Source organism: Elephas maximus, chromosome 16, assembly GCF_024166365.1.
Source record: "Elephas maximus indicus isolate mEleMax1 chromosome 16, mEleMax1 primary haplotype, whole genome shotgun sequence".
NCBI lineage: Eukaryota > Metazoa > Chordata > Mammalia > Proboscidea > Elephantidae > Elephas > Elephas maximus.
In genome coordinates, this window is record NC_064834.1 from 6,106,424 (window position 1) to 6,123,145 (window position 16,722).

The 16,722-nt window shown below is 42.2% G+C and overlaps 1 long non-coding RNA gene across 4 annotated transcripts in view; it reads right to left on the reverse strand.

Annotated features, from left to right (window-relative positions):
• The window catches only part of LOC126059197 (uncharacterized), a 309,811-nt gene that overhangs the window by 32,508 nt on the left and 260,581 nt on the right, over positions 1-16,722 (reverse strand). For all 4 annotated transcript variants that reach the window (XR_007513395.1, XR_007513396.1, XR_007513393.1 and 1 more), the window contains exons 2-3: positions 7,135-7,175; positions 5,245-5,388 (exon numbers count right to left, since the gene is read on the reverse strand). This is a non-coding gene — a long non-coding RNA (uncharacterized LOC126059197). The remainder of the gene's footprint in view (positions 1-5,244; positions 5,389-7,134; positions 7,176-16,722) is intronic.

Here is a 16,722-nt window from a genome sequence, read left to right on the forward strand (position 1 = left end):
GGAAGAACGCTCTGGGCATTTCTCAAGCTGAAAGAACTGAAGAAAAAAATTCAAGCCTCTAGTTGCAACACTGAAGGATTGTACAGGTAAAATGTTGAACAACACAGGAAGCATCAAAAGAAGATAGAAGGAATAATCCGAGTCACTGTACCAAAAAGAATTGGTCATCGTTCAACCATTTCAGAGGTGGCATATGATCAAGAACCAATGGTACTGAAGGAAGAAGTCCAAGCTGCACTGAAAGCACTGGCAAAAAACGTGGCCCCGGGAATTAACAGAATATCAACTGAAATGTTTCAACAAAGGGGTGCAGCGCTGGAGGTGTTCACTCATCTAAGCCAAGAAATTTGGAAGATAACTACATGGCCGCCTGACTGGAAGAGATCCATATTTGTGTGCATTCCAAAGAAAGGTGATTCAAGACAGTGTAGAAATTATCGCACAATATCACTAATAACACACGCAAGTAAAATCTTGCTGAAGATCATTCAAAAGCAGTTGCAGCAGTACGTCAACAGGGAACTGCCAAAAATTCAAGCCAGACTCAGAGGAGGGCATGGAACGAGGGGAACCATTGCTGATGTCAGATGGATCTTGGCTGAGAGCAGAGAATACCAGAAAGATGTTTACCTGTGTTTTACTGACCATGCAAAGGCATTCAACTGTGTGTGCATCATAACAAATTATGGATGACATTGTGAAGAATCGGAATTCCCGAACAGTTAATTGTGCTTACGCAGAACCTGTACATAGACAACCAAGAGGCAGTCGTTCAAACAGAGCAAGGGGATACTACATGGTTTAAAATCAGGAAAGGCGTGCATTATAACCTTCCGCCATACTTATTCAATCTGTATGCTGAGCAAATAATCTCAGAAGCTGGACTATATGAAGAAGAATGCTGCATCAGGATTGGAGAAAAACTCATTAACAACCTGAGATATGCACATGACACAACTTTGTTTACTGAAAGTGAAGAGGACTTGAAGTATTTATTGATGAAATCAAAGACTACAGCCTTCAGTATGAATTACACTTCAACATAAAGAAAACAAAAATCCTCATAACTGGACCAATGAGCAACATCATGGTACAGAGAAAGGGTTGAAATTGTCAAGGATTTCATTTTACTTGGATCCACAATCAACGCTCAGGGAAGCGGCAGTCAAGGTATCACACAATGTGTTGCACTGGGCAAATCTGCTGCAAAAGACCTCTCTAAAGTGTTAAAAAGCAAAAATGTCATTTTGAGGACTAAGATGTGCCTGACCCAAGCCATAGTATTTTCAGTCCCCTCACATGCATGCAAAAGTTGGACAATGAATAAGGAAGACCAAAGAAGAATTGATGATTTTGAATTATGATATTGTCAAAGAATACTGAATATACCATGGACTGCCAGAAGAATGAACAAATCTATCTTGGAAGAAGTACAGCCAGAATACTGCTTAGAAGCAAGAATGGCGAGACTTCGTCTCACGTACTTTGGGAGGGACAAGTCTCTGAAGAAGGACATTATGCTTGGCAAAGTAGAGGGTCAGCGAAAAATAGGAAGCTCCTCAACGAGATAGACTGACACAGTGGCTGCAACAAGCATAACAACAATTGTGGGGATGGTGCAGGACTAGGCAGTGTTTCATGCTGTTTTACATAGGGTCGCTATGAGTTGGAACCAACTTGACAGCACCTAACAACAACAGCATCCGTTGACATTGAATCTCTCTCCATTTATCAGATCTTCTTTGATTTCTTTCATCGGGGCTTTATATTCTTCCTCATATAGATCTTATATATATTTATTAGATTTATACCTAATTTTTTTTTCTTTCTTTTTTTTTTTTTGGTGCCAGTGTAAATAGTGTTGTGTTTTTAGTTTCAAATTCCAAATGTTTGTTGCTGGTATATAAGGAAGCAATTGACTATTGTATACTAACTTTGTATCCTGCAATCCTGCAACTTTTCTATAATTGCTTATTAGTTCCAGGGGGTTGGGTTGTTGGTGATGATTCTCTGGAATTTTCTGCTTAGACAATCATATCACCTGTCAGCAATGACCACTTTATTTCTTCCTTCCCTATATGTATACCTTTTATTTCCTTTTCTTGTCTTATTGCATTTGCTAAGACTTATAGTATGGTGTTGAATAGGAATGGTGAAAGGAAACACCCTTGCCTTGTTCCTGATTAGGGGAAGGAAGTATTTATTTCCTGACCATTAAGTATGATGTTAGCTGTATCTTTTTTTTCCTAGATGTTCTTGATCCAGTTGAGGAATCTCCCCTCTATTCCTAGTTTGCTGAGTTTTCATCATAAATGGATGATGGATTTTGTAAAATGCACTGCTTTTGCTGTAGTTCACATATTTTGATAAGGTGTATTTTCATTGTTATTTAGTTCAAAATATGTTTAATTTCTCTTGAGATTTCTTCTTTGACCCATTTGTTATTTAGAAATGTGTTGTTTAATCTCCAAATATTTTGGGATTTTCCAGCTATCTTTCTGTTATTGATTTCTAGTTTAATTCCCTTGTGGTCTGAGAGCATACTTTTTAAGATTTCTATTCCTTCAGATTTGTTGTGTTTAATGTCTCAGAATGTGGTCTTTCTTGGGGAATTGTCTATGTGTCCTTTCCTCCAATATGGGCATCCTATGATCCCTACGTCATTAACAAATTCACTTGACCCAAGTGTAATTTTCATCCCTGAAGACCCAACTTGAATATCACCTACTTTGTGAATATTTCCTCATGTGCCCCAACTAGCACGAGTCCTGTAATCTTCTGTACTCCCAGCACTGCATGAAGTACTCTCAGATCCCACCTCACATTGCTCTTCACACCACCTTGGTCACAGTATTCCAGTCACACAGCCTTTCTTTTTGTTCCTTGAATACACCTAAGCTTATTTGTGCCTCAAGGCACTTGCTTTTACACTCCTTTCTGCCTGGAAGGTTCCATCTCACATTTTCACCTGGCTGGACCCTTATCATCTTTCAGGTATCAGCTTAGCTCTCCTGTCTCCTGAGAGAACTTCCCTAGCCACACTACCTGAAATGAAACTCCCTTCCCATCAACCACCCTCACTCCTCACCCAATTTCCCCATCTTAATTTCTTCATATCATTGCCTGCAATAATTCTCTGTAAACCTAGATATGGTCTGTCTCTCCCCCAGTAGAATGTAAGCTCAGTGACCTAAGAAATCTTAACCCCGGGACCTCAATAAAGATTTACTGAATTTATCAACAGATGAATGGATGGATGGATAAATAGATGAATTCATGAACTTTTTGTTGTAATACTTAAAATCTGAATGATTAGCTGTTTAATGTCTGTATCCTATTAGAATATGAGTGCTGGAAAGATAAAGACTGTGTCCTACTGATGCCTCTATCCCCAGTGCCTAAAATGATGCCATAAGCTTTCTGCTGACTTAATTGACCTGTCTTCTATGTTTCCCTGTACTCTCACTGCAGTGATCCTCAGATTCAACTGTTCACTGTAATCACTGCTTACCCCACTCTATCCATTTCCTCTGTGGCAGATTAAAGATGACCACAGTTTCTTTGCTACTCCTCCCATCAACAAGTTGGTTCTGATTAACTTCCCCTTGAGTCTGGGCTGGTCTTGGTGACTTGCTGGACTAATAGAATGTGCCAGAAGGTAACTACTGATGTCATAAGGAGCCTCTCACTTCTGCCTGGTCTTTTGAAACACCTACTCTCAGGACCCAGTTGCTATGGTATCAGGTGCACAGGCCACGTGAAAGTCTATGAAGAAGTACTCCATGTAACAGGACCAGCATCAAATTTCAGCCACGCTAGTGGGCCATCCTGAAAGAGCCTTCAGATAACCACAGCCCCAGCCACAAAGTGGTCACTGGCTGTAAACACCCAGTCAACCCACAGAAAAATGAGAGGTAATAATTGTTTTAATTTTTTATGTTTTTGGAGAGTTTGTCAGGTGGCAGTAGCTAACAGGAACACTATTTAATAGCAAAGTAAAGAAGTCATGACGGGTAGACCAGGATACACAGTGGAATAGAAAGAACACTGGTCTGGGAACTGCGTTCTCTAGTCTTAGCTCTGCCATCAGCTAACTGTGTAAGCTCAGGTAACTCATGTGACAACTCTGGGTCTTATTTGAGGATTTAAATGATTAGAAGAGTAATCTGTAAATCTAAATCTTCTTTTATCCTATATGCACAGTTTGGTACTTTGTTTTCATTAAATTTTCTGTTATAATTTAATGATGTTATTTCATTCATATTGTCATGTAGGAGGAGTGAGGAAGTGAAAGATAAATGTCATCAGTATCACAATTTTGCCTTGGGTCAGTCCAGCCTATGAAAGAAAGAAAAAAATGGGGCACTAGAGTTGTGTTCCAGGGGGTTCATCAAAGGTAAACACTCAGGCCTACTATAGGGCTTAAACATGAGACAAAATCAAGAAGTTGAGCTGCCAGTAATTAATATGTATCTCTTAGAAATAGGATGTTGACCCAGGGTCAAGTGACTGAATTTTGCAGTTGTATTGTTTTCATTAGTTTTGCTTTATTAAGTAAAGTGCTGATATGAAAATGCTTAAAAGGAGAAAAGAAGCCAATGGGGTCATTGGATGATGTTGGCAAGTTTCTCACTACACAAGGACTAATGCCTTTCCCAAACCTAATATCTCATAATTCTAGGGTTTTTAACCCTTCCTTTTATTTCTAAAGCAGAAAGTTGGTCATGTGACTCCCGTGCTGAAAATCTCAGACTTCTACTGTCTATAGGAAAAAGAACAATTCAAATTCCTTAGCATTTCAAGCAAAGTTCTTGGTGTGGACCCTCCTCTTCTCCCACCACCTCCCACTCCCACCATCCAGACCCCTTCCTCTGGTCATGTTGCCATGCCACACTCTTTCACCCTCATGTTACTCCTCTCCAAAATGGCAGGAGCTAAATAAAGACTGATGTGCAGGTCGCATTTGTTGGCTCTGAATTACTTCTGGTCTGCTTCTTGTTGAACTCCACTCCCTATGACTGTACTGTCTTTGGATTTGGCAAGGGTTTGGATCAGCTGGCTTTAAGACTGCCCTACCCCCTGATAACAATCTGGGTGTGCACTGACCATTTGCCATTGGAATTGGCTTTGACTTACCTGATTTTTAGTATACCTTCCTCAGACTTAGCGACACTACCCCCAAACCTTAGCTGACAGTAAGAATTCCTTGCTTTCTCTCCCCCTCCGAGGTGCCGCCCCACTCACCTCTGCCGACAGGAGAACCACAGCTGATGTGCACTACTTAGGATGCTCCCCCATCTGCCTGGAACGCCCTGGCTCCCCCTCTGCTGTTAACCGACCAGGGATGTTTCCACTCAGTGTCAAGCCTCTCTTCAACCGCTTCCTTCTCTAGAAACGAGATAAAGCATGATAAGTGCTCAGCACACGAGTCAACCATAAGTAAGGAATAGCTAATTTTTTACATTGTTTCCTTGCCTACTGTGATAGTTAATTTTATGTGCCAGCTTGGCTAGGCTATGGTGCCTAGTTAACTGGTCTAGTTGCTGTTACGAAGTAGTTACATGTGATTAAATCAGTTAGGCCTCAAGTAAAAGACTACTTTCCATAATGTGGACGGGCCTCGTCCATCAGTTGAAAACCTTAAGAGCATAAAGGGAGTGTCCCTAGGGTGTCTTCTGCCCCTATAGACATTTTTCCAGAATTCTCTTACTCTTCAATCTTTCTATTGTCTGATGAGTGGATTTGGGACTTGCCATGTAAATGAGACTGATTTAGTTCAAAGAACTGGTTAGTAGAATTGTTTCTTTAGAGAATCCTCAGACACCTACCTTAAAATTCTACAGTAAATTTTTGATAAGTAATATATATACACAATACAAAATCAAAATGGTATTTTTGGTCTTTCTGACTGCGTGTTTATTTTATTCTGCATCTTAGTTTTTGACATGCACACCACTCAGTCTCAGGTGGTTTAAAAATTACCCCAGAAAACTTCATTTTCTCTTTAGTTTGCTCAGTAAATTCAGCGTGTCTCTCGTCTCTCACTTGGTGTTGCAGGTGTGTAATTCCCAACATGTACATACATGTAAGACAGAGAGTGTCTAAATGCTGTGAAAGTTTTTTATGTGTTTTAAATTAAAAAAAAAAAAAATTCCAATTTTAAATACCCAAAAACAAAGCTATGAAAAGCTTTGTGGTAGAAAGCCACTATCTCATCTCTGCCCCCTAGCCACCCGAGACCCCCTGCCTAGAGGCAAATGCTAGTGCTTTGGCTATCTAGCGCTACTCTAACAGAAATACCACAAGTGGGTGGCTTTACCAAACAGGAAGTTATTTCCTCACAGTTAGGAGGCTAGAAGTCCAAATTCAGGGTGCTAGCTCTAGGGGAAGGCTTTCTCTCCCTGCTGGCTCTGGGGGAAGGTCCTTGTGTCTTTTTCTTAGCCCCTTGGTGATCTTCATGTGGCACGGCGTTCACCTTCTCCTATCTCTGTTTGCTTCTCTATGCCTAATCTGCTCTTTTTTATCTCTCAAAAGAGATTGACTTAAGACACAATACTGTCTCATTAACATAAACAAAGAAAGGCCATTCCCAAATGGGGTTATAACCACAAGTACAGGGGTTAAGATTTACAACGCATATTTTTGGGGGATGCGGTTCAATCTGTAACAGCTAGTTTTGAAATTTTTTTAAATGTTTTGTTATTAATAAATTAACCTCTTCATCTGTAGATTAGTTTTTGCCACCATAATGTCAAATACCCACTTTAATTTTTGGCACTGATAATGCAATTATTATTTTCTGCATCAGTCTCCCCTGCTTGACTGCAAGCATCCTGAGAGCAGGGATGGGCCTCATTTACCTTATACACCCTTAGTACTCACGTGGGGAATATCTCCTACATCTACTGCTTGTATAGGGAATACTGAAGCTTCCGTAAATGTTTCTGAGTTGACTAGGCAACTTAATAATAAAGGGAATAAATAAACTGCACATACTTGTGGAAATTTGGAGAGTCAAAGGGTCACGATCCACCATAGACCACATCTCTCCTCGTCCCATTTCCGGAACAGCAACCAAGGCTCACTCCACCCCTCTCCCATCATGCTTCAGACACATTCCCCACCCTTCCATACCTGTGAGTGCAGTGTTTCCAGACTGTTTGGGCAGGAAGTGCCTGAAGGAGAAGCACAGAGTCAGAATGCCTTGGCCTGAGGCTAAGGCTCATTCAGGTTTATTGGGGGCATGCTAAGGATTCCTCACAACTCCCTAGAATCTGGCCTCTTAACAGCAGAAAATATCCATTTTCTATCCCCCAAGCACCCTCCAACCCTCTCATTCTTTGGATTTCTCACTTCACACTTACCCCTGACCACAGGCAATTCTAACTACCCTAGTAACTGGCTTAACATGTATGCCGTTCCCTGGCTATGTTTAATACAGCAACAGTTTTTACTTATTTGATTCCCTTGCCTGTTACTTGTCCTTATCTCCAAAATAATAATAAAAATAGCTACTATTTAAGACAGGAGTCCCTTGGTAGTGCAAACGGTCAACGCGCTTGGCTGCTCACCAAAAGTTTATTACATCCAGAGGTGCCTTTGAAGAAAGGCCTGGTGATTTACTTCTGAAAAGTCAGCCACTGAAAACCCTACAGCGTACAGTTCTCTGACACACACGAGCTCACCGTGAATCCGAATCAACTCAACGGCAACTGGTTTAATATTTAATCAAAGGAAAACGGAGTCACAGAAATGACCAGGCCAGGAGGTGGACACGGGCCTCGTGGCGCCAAGCTCGACGCTGTCGGCCCGGCCCCTACCCCCTCCTGGGCTGAGCTGCACTGAGTCCTACCCTGCTGTGGGAAGCAGTCACAGACACCTAGGGTATGGAGAGGTAAAGGCAGGCCTTGGCTTTAGAAATGGTGACGATTTCAGGTTATAATGAAAAATAACCAATAACAGACTCCATCCCAAATCACAGCCCTCCTCCACATGAGGCTGTTCAAAGAGGTGAAGACACCCAGGCAACAAGTCGGGCGAGGAAGATAATGTGCTGCTTTGTCAGCTGGGCTTTGCATCCCACACCGCAATGAAGGATTCGAGGCCTAGACCAGAGATCTAAAGGACCTCCTTCCTCTCTTACCTTCATCTGTCCCTCCACTGCAGCCCCACCCGGGCCAAGAAAACCAGATCTTATGTCCTCCAGCCACATACAGTAGAGGACATGGCCAAGTAAGACAGCCAGGCAGATGGCCTGATTGGAACTACTGGCTCAGTTAACTCATCGCCTACAAGAGTGGAAGATTGTGTGAAGAGAAGGCCCTGCCTCGCCCTCATGTTCACTCCAGGAAGGGGAAACAGGAGGTTTTCACCACATGAATGAATGAATGAATGAGCATGGCTTCTAGTGTACCTGGCTCCATCGGACCCCTGAGGTGAACTCCTCCTCCTCCTTCTCTCCCTTCTCTTCTGAAAAGTGCTGTTGGGCACCAAAAAGGAAATCAGCCAAAGGTGCTTTAAAGTCTCTTCTTGAAAGGCATTATGAGTTTGCCTTTAAACTGTGGTATGTAAAGTATGGAAGGCCTGTGAGTGAAACCGTAGTTTATCAGTCAGAACCCAAGGGTGTCGATTCTGCTGCCACTGGTCATTCCCTCCAGATCATCAGCCTCCCTCTTGGGGGTAACATTCAATCTGCTTGGCTTCTCTCCTGCCTCCTGCCCTTCCTCCCACAATCTTCTACCAACAGCAGAGGCAAATCTCTGTCTTCATCGCCGCAAACTCCAGACTCATGGTCAGTCCTTAATGGCGGCCAAAGGCTTCTTCTCGGCACTGTGGACAGTCTACCTAGGCAGATGTGTGCCTGAGAAAGGTTTCATGCCTCTTCGAGGCTGCAGTCACCTGGGGCACCTTGGACAGGCACTCAGCTCTGCCATTCTCTCTGGGAGGGGATGAAGTTCCCTTGAGTTGTCTTGAGGATGCAAACAACGCCACTGGCTCAAGGTATAGTCAGCAGATTAATTGTCACTAACTCCGTGATGAATTAGATGGGTGATCCGTGATCCACATGCCCAGGTACGGCCCTCAAGCGCCCATGGCCACAGAGCTCTGTGGACTGGCTCTGTGCTTACTACCGCTGGTCAAGGGCCAGGGCTGCTGAACTGACCTGCTCCCTCTGTGGATGATACAAAGGCCCAGGAGCTTCTGTTTCCAGATCGAAAGAACAAGACTATCTCCTGGGTTGCGGGTGCCATATCGGAAATAAATACAGGGTCCTGCTTACCAATTCTCCTTTGGAGATGAGTGGCAGAAACAAACACAAACCCAAAGCAAAGATTATAAACACTTAAAAAAAGGAAACAAAACAACTATTTCAAGTGGAGGGCCTGGCAGGAAGAATACCAAAGAGAGTAAGAGAAAGAGATGTCTTATAACTGAGCAACTCCTCTATCCACCTGCAAATGTTCCAGAGGATGCCAGGAGAGCTAATTAGAGAATGAAATGATCAGAAATAGAAATGCCAAGCCCTGAACTTGGGTTCCGGCAGGAGAAAATGCCACTAGAATCTCTCAAACCACCCATGGCCTCCATCTCCTTAGGATTTGGCTGAAGCATTCAGGGATGTTTGGGGTCCAAGGCAAAGAGAACGTGTATAGATGCTCAGATGTGCAAGGCCATGTTGTCTGTCACCCTCGGGATGGCTGTGGCTGAAATGCATCCTCACATTTCTCACTCCAGGCAGGAGCAGAGAGGCATGGACAGGGCTGAGTTTGAATCTTGATTCAGCCACTGCTTTCTAAGAGAACTTGGGGCTGAGGGCTGGAGGCTAGGAGAGAGGTGCCTCAGGGCACTTGGCATAGCCGGGTAAATGGAACTAATTGCTGGGCTCGGGAAGACGTGGATTTTCCCTGGGATTTGGAGGATATTAGGAATGCATGTCAGCCAGGAGGAGGCATAGAGGTTAGAGCTGGGCCGTTGTCTCTCCCATCTCCTCTCTGCCCTCCTCCCAGCCCCAGGCTGCATTCCCACAGTTCCTTCTCTTAGACTGTCATGTACAGTAAAAACTGCAAAAGCTGAAACCTGTGTAAGGCGGAAACCTGTCAGAGAAGGAAAATTCAAATATTTTCCACTAAAATAAGCCAATGATGTTACACTTAATGGAAACTCTCTGGACTTCAGCATGTGGTCTTCTCTCATTTTTACTTTAAAACCTTCTAGGCCACTTAAGGGCTTTCTGTTTTCATGAATAGAGTCTCCATGGGAAATGAGGAGAAAGCAGGGAAGGAATGGCTCCTGCTCTCTGTGGTTGTTTCCTGTCTAAAACCAGCTGCTGTAGAGACGATTCTGACTCTTGGTGACCCCACATGTGTTAGAATAGAACATAGGGTTTCAACGGCTGGTTTTCCAGAAGTAGATCGCCAGGCCTCTCTCCCAACACGTCTCCAGGTGGCCTAAAACCACCAGCCTTCCAATTAGCAGCCAAGTGCGCTAACCATTAGTACTGCCCAAAGACACTTGTTTCCTATCTTGTTGTTAGTTGCCGTTGACTCAGCTTGGACTCCTGACAAAATGTTGCCAGATCCTGTGCCATCTTCATGACGATTGGTATGTTTGTGTCCATTGCTGGGGTTATTGTGTCAATCCATCTGGTTAAGGGTTTCCCTCATTTCTGCTGACCCTCTACTTTACTAAACATGGTGTCCTGTTCTAGCAATTGGTCATTCCTGATGACATGTCCAAAGTAAACAAGCCGAAATCTTTCTGCCCTCACTTCTAAGGGGCATGCTGGTTTCATTTCTTCTAAGACTGATTCGTTTGTTCTTCTAACAGTCCACAGTATCTTCAACACTCTGCCAACACCAAAATTGGAATGCATCAATTCTTTGGGTTTCCTTTTTTGTTGTCCGGCTTTTGCATGCATATGGGGAGACTGAAAAGACCGTGGTTTGGGTCAGGTGTACGACAGTCATCAAAGTGACATCTTTGCCGTTTAAAACTTTAAAGACATCTTTTGCAGCAGATGTTCTACTGCAATGTGTCATCTGATGTCTTTGCTGCTACCACGGGCATTGATTCCCTTGGCTGGAGACTGCTCCCTCCAGAGAGCAGCTCTGTTCTTGGTGCCACTTTGCCCAACCAGGGGCAACTCTTGGGTTGGAGGCCACTTTAAAGGTGGGCAACAGTTGTGAAATTGTCACTACTTACTTAAGGCAGAGGGGATAGCCATACTTCCCAGCTCATAGTCTGGACAATCCTGATTTACTATAGACTCACAATGCCCATTGTTTTTCTTTATTTTGTTTTTTACTTCTCTGCAGGTAACTTGAGTAACTATTGTTGAATGTCATAAAAAAAATAATCCCATAAATAGAATCAGTATTATGTACATGGCATAATTATAATTTGTGACTATCATTTGCCTTCCTTCCAGTTTTATTATCGTCGGCTTAGATCACTCTCATCTCTCACGCTCCTCCTTGGATTGTTTTAATACCTGTGGATGTCTGCCACTCCATTCTGAAATCTGGAACATGAGAGACTCCATAAATGTTTGCTTGTTGTATTAAGCTGAGAATTAAATTAATAATTCCAATTCTGGAAACAGAATAGTGGCTCAAGTTATAGGTGACGGAATAACTGAAATCAGAATGTTGAGTGACTGTCACCACACTGGTAGTCTCTGTGAGGGTCTGGGTATGTGTCAAGGTGGCTACAAGTAGGAGAAATGTTTCTGCCCTTCCTTTCCTGCTCACTGCCATGATATTTTCTCAACAAATGCAAGACCTACAAGGGGGCAGATGCATAAGCTCCAAAAGTCTCTGCTCAGGTACGAGGAAGAGGTCACATGGACAGCTACAGGAAGTTAGGTTTGCAGGATGCCTTCCCTGTTGTTGTTAGGTGCCTTCAAGTCGGTCCCAACTCATACAGACCCTATGTACAACGAAATGAAACACTGCCCAGTCCTATGCCATACTCATGCTTGAGCCCATTGTTACAGTCACTGTGTCAATCCATTTCATTGAGGGTCTTCCTCTTTTTCTCTGACCCTCTACTCTAGTAAGCATGATGTCCTTCTCCAGGGACTGATCCCTCCTGATAAGATGTCCAAAGTATGTAAGACAAAGTTTCACCATGCTCGCTTCTAAGGAGCATTCTGGCTGTACTTCTTCCAAGACAGACTTGTTCCTTCTTTTGGCAGTCCCTGGTATATTCAATGTTCTTCGCCAACACCATAATTCAAAGGCATCAGTTCTTCTTTGGTCTTCCCTACTCATTGCCCAGCTTTCACATGCATATGAGGTGACTGAAAACACCACAGCTTGGGTCAGGCATACCTTAGTCTTTAAAGTGACATCTTTGCTTTTTATCACTTTAAAGAGGTCTTTTGCAGCAGAATTGCCTAATGCAAGGTGTCATTTGATTTCTTGACTGCCGCTTCAATGGGCATTGATTGCGGATCCAAGTAAAATGAAATCCTTGACAACTTCAATCTTTTGTCCATTTATCATGATGTTGCTTATTGGTCCAGTTGTAGGGATTTTTGTTTTATGTTGAAGTATAATCCATATTGAAGGCTATAGTCTTTGATCTTCATCAGTAAGGGCTTCAAGTTATCTTAACTTTCAGCAAGCCAGACTGTGTCATCTGCATAATGCAGGTTGTAAATGAGTCTTCCTCCAAACCTGATGCCCCATTCTTCTTCATATAGTCCAACTTCTCGGATTACTTGCTCAGCATGCAGACTGAATAGGTATGGTGAAAGGATACAACGCTGACGCACATCTTTCCTGACTTTAAACCACTCAGTATCCTCTTGTTCTGTTTGAACTCTTGGTCTAAGTACAGGTTCCTCATGAGCACAGTTAAGTGTTCTGAAATTCCCATTCTTGGCAAAGTTATCCATAAATTTATTATGATCTACACAGTCAAATGCCTTTGCATAGTCAATAAAACACAGGTCTACATCTTTCTGGTATTCTCTGCTTTCAGCCAGGATCCATCTGACATCAGCAATGATATCTTTGGTTCTGTGTCCTCTTCTGAATCCAGCTTGAATTTCTGGCAGTTCCCTGTCGATGTGCTGCTGCAACCACTTTTGAATGGTCTGCAGGAAAATTTTACTTGCATGTGATATTAATGGTATTGTTTGATAATTTCCACATTTGGTTGGATCATCTTTCCCCTACTCTGTGGAGGGGACTATTGTAAAGTTTAGGGGACAGTAGGAAGATGTTCATGAATTCCAGGACCACTTGGACTCAGGGGTTCCTCAGGTCAATGTCTCCATTTTCATAGATATTTAGTATTTAAGTGTGGGATAAAGTTCTAGAATCATTGATCTCTTCCTCTTCCAATCACACAGACTACTTAAGAGATACCTATCTTGTCTTTGAAAATACCAGTTGTAAACCTATGATTTTCTTGGAATATTTTTGTATCTGTAAAGCTGTCAGCATTTATTGGGAGTCTGAAAATTCAAAATGAATCATTATTAACTAGCAAATAAAAGAGCCAATGAAAGCATTTCTGGTATCTCATGGCCACTATAATTTTTCTCACCATAGATGTTGTCTCACAGTATTCTCTAAATAGCACCATGGGTGATGGTTGTTATTCTTAGTTTCTTATATTCGTGGAAACTGAGGATCGGCTCACCCAGCATCACAGACATGGTAGCCATGTCTTCTGGCTGCTAATTCCATACTTTTCCATTGTATGAATTCTATGAATAAATTCGTATAATGCACACTAAAGAATATTTATGATATAGCAGGCAACAAGAGCCATGAGCAGTTTAAATAGCATCTGAAACAGGGCTAGAAGAGAGGCTTATTTTCATATGATTTCTCTGAATAATCTCCTTAGGAAGGGAACTTGATGGCTAAAAAGGACACTAGTTGTCATCCAATCTTACCCACTAAATAATGCTTCTGCCTCTTCTTGAACCCCTCCAGGCATAACTGTGAATGCACTATTCTACAAAGAAATTTAACCATATTATGTTAGTTCTAGTAACTGAGAAGTTCTTCCTTCTATATATTGGCCCTCAGTTTAGATATGATTAATCTCTTCCACTTGACATCCACAGACATTTGAAGGCAGCTCTATCCCCTCCTCCAAGTCTTTCTTCCTTAAGATGAACAGTTGTAGGTGTGCTAACAGGTCCTCAATTGACAAGACCTAGAGCCACCACATCTTTTATATTTCTACTAATTCGTGCACTTCCCATAATGTGATGACCAAAAGTGGACATAAATCCAGGTCAGCGTTCACTCACCTCCCTGATCCAAAGATTATATTTCAGTCAATGCCACTGAGAGTTTCACTGGTTTCCTCATCACACCATTGCCTCTTACTCAGCTCTCATTTCACCACAACTATTGAATCCTTCCACAGATGCATCTACAGAATCCCAATACTCAGAAGAAGGTGGGTTTGGGGACCCAAGTGTAGGATTTTCATGTGTTTCTACCATATTTTTTCTTGATAGATTTGACCAATTATTCCAGCTTACCAAATTCTTTTCAGATCCTGGACTGTGATCCAATGAATTTCTCATTCCTATCGATTTTGTATCAACCACACGCTAAAGCAGGTAGTTATCAACTGTCGTATTAAAATACCTCTGAACAACTTACTCCCAACTTTATATGAATCCATGTATAAACTCACTCATCCAGCAGCGCACAAACCTATCTTCTAGACTATCATTTAGCAAGTTGTAATCAGTGTAAAGGAATACCTGGGTGGTGCAAACAGTTAATGCTCTTGGCCGCTAACCGAGAGGTTGGAGGCTCCACTCCCCCAGAGGTGTCTCAGAAGAAAGACTTGGCAACCTACTTCCAAAAACTATGAGTTTTCGCCATGAGTTGGAATCAACTACGCTGCAACTGGTTGGTTAATCAGTGCAAAGTTAGGTATTGGTTATCATGAAGGTAAATGAGTTAGTTAACTGAAGCAATTAACAGGGACATTAAAAAGCCTTGCTGACATCTTGAAACCCTAACATCCGAATCTGCCATACCAGTGACCTTTTCAAATGAAGGAACTAATTTGTTCCAAATCTGGTCTTACGGAACCCACTAAAGCAACTGGGAATCGCTCCTTCACTTTGTGGCGGCTTACAAACTGTCACTTCTAAAAACCCACGGTGAACTAGTTCCTAAGGTCTCCACCGCTGCTCTGTCGTTGGCGGAAATCATATCATTCATGTCTGTTTTGTTGTGTTTCGGCTTAGATTAGGGCTGATTTGTCTATCTCGTTTATTCTAACACTTGTCACTTTCTTCAAGCCTCTGCAGTAAACTCTGCAATGCTAATGAAAGTGACCACAGAGGGTAGGTGGGAAGTGTTTCTTAGCGAAGCAAATGTGGAACTGAAGAGTCAAGGGAAGGGAAAGGGCTTATGGGTTCAGTGGGTGAAGTAGGGAGAGATTTACAGACAAAGAGAACAGCAAGCGCAAAGGCCTCATGAAAGAAGAGATTGGCATAATGCAATACCAACTTCCCCAAATTCAAGAGTGTTTCAGGCAAACTATTAGAATCAATAAGTAAGTGAAGCTGATAGATACAAGACCAATGTGCAAAAAGTAAATATTCCACATGGACAATGGATTAGAAAATGTAATTTTAAAAGGAGAATTTGATTTTCAATAACAAGACACTATATGATAAACCAAACAACACCAAACCCAGTGCCATCGAGTCAGTTCCAACTCATAGTGACCCTGTAGGACAGAGTAGAACTGCCCCACAGAGTTTCCATGGAGCACCTGGCAGATTCGAATTGCCAACCCTTTGGTTAGCAGCTGTGGCACTTAACTACTACACCATGAGGGATTCTACACTGTATGATTAAAAAAAAAAAAAAAACCACTGCCGTCATCTGGGCAGAAATTCAATAGAACATGTATAAAGCCATGATGGAGAAATTTTTAAAGCTTTATTGAAAGACAAACAAGACGACCTGAAAAACTGGACTGGATCCCATCACCATGTTTGTAAAGACTCAATACCATATAGATATCAATTTTCCCCCAAATAACCCATAAATGCAACAAAACTCCCATCAAAATTTCAACCAGTAGCAGGAGAGCAGTGGGATGCAAACCTCAAATTCTCATAAAAAGACCAGACTTAATGGTCTGACTGAGACTAGAAGGACCCTGGAGGTCACGGTCCCCAGACTTTCTGATAGCCCAAGACAGGAACCATTCCCAAAGCCAACTCTTCAGACAGGGATTGGACTGGACTATAAGATAGAAAATGATACTGGCAAGGAGTGAGCTTCTTGGCTCAAGTAGACACATGAGGCTATGTGGGGATCTCCTATCTGGAGGGGAGATGAGAAGGCAGAGGTAGATAGAAGATGGCTGAATGGACACAGGAATACAGGGTGGAGAGAAGTGTGCAGTCTCGTTAGGGGAAGAGCAACTAGGAGTACATAGCAAGGTGTATATAAATTTTTGTATGAGAGACTGACTTGATTTGTAAACTTTTACTTAAAGCACAATAAAAATAAAAAAGTAAAAAATTTTTTTAAAAAAATCCCAACCAGTATTTTCACTGAGCTTGTTGAGATGATCTTAACAATCTTTTCTCTCTCTCTTTCTTTTTTTCAATTGTGGTGAAAACACACACACCGAAAAATCCTCCAACATAGCCACTTCCACATTTACAACTCAATGGCGCTGATTACATTTTTCATGTTGTGCCACCATTGTCAA